Below are 290 nucleotides of genomic sequence, written 5' to 3' on the forward strand. Positions count from 1 at the left end.
GGAAGTAATTCCTCCCTCTGTATGAATGCGACAATTCTGCGTATTATGTAGTTTGAATGAGGAACTGTTAAGGTTTGTGAGCAACTGGCTGTGTTCATGTTTGAAGAAAGGGGAATTGCATTAGAAAAAGTTTTAATCGCTGTTCTTGGTAAGTATGGGGGTTAGGTAAAAATAGAAGAGGCATGAAGAAGTTGATGTTTGTAAGAATTAACGGGGAAATTGTATGTAAGAATTAATAGCGGACGTATCCAATTTAAGAAAAGTGAGGATAAAAGTTAAGTGAAGAAGTA

Source organism: Octopus bimaculoides, chromosome 9, assembly GCF_001194135.2.
Source record: "Octopus bimaculoides isolate UCB-OBI-ISO-001 chromosome 9, ASM119413v2, whole genome shotgun sequence".
Lineage (NCBI taxonomy): Eukaryota > Metazoa > Mollusca > Cephalopoda > Octopoda > Octopodidae > Octopus > Octopus bimaculoides.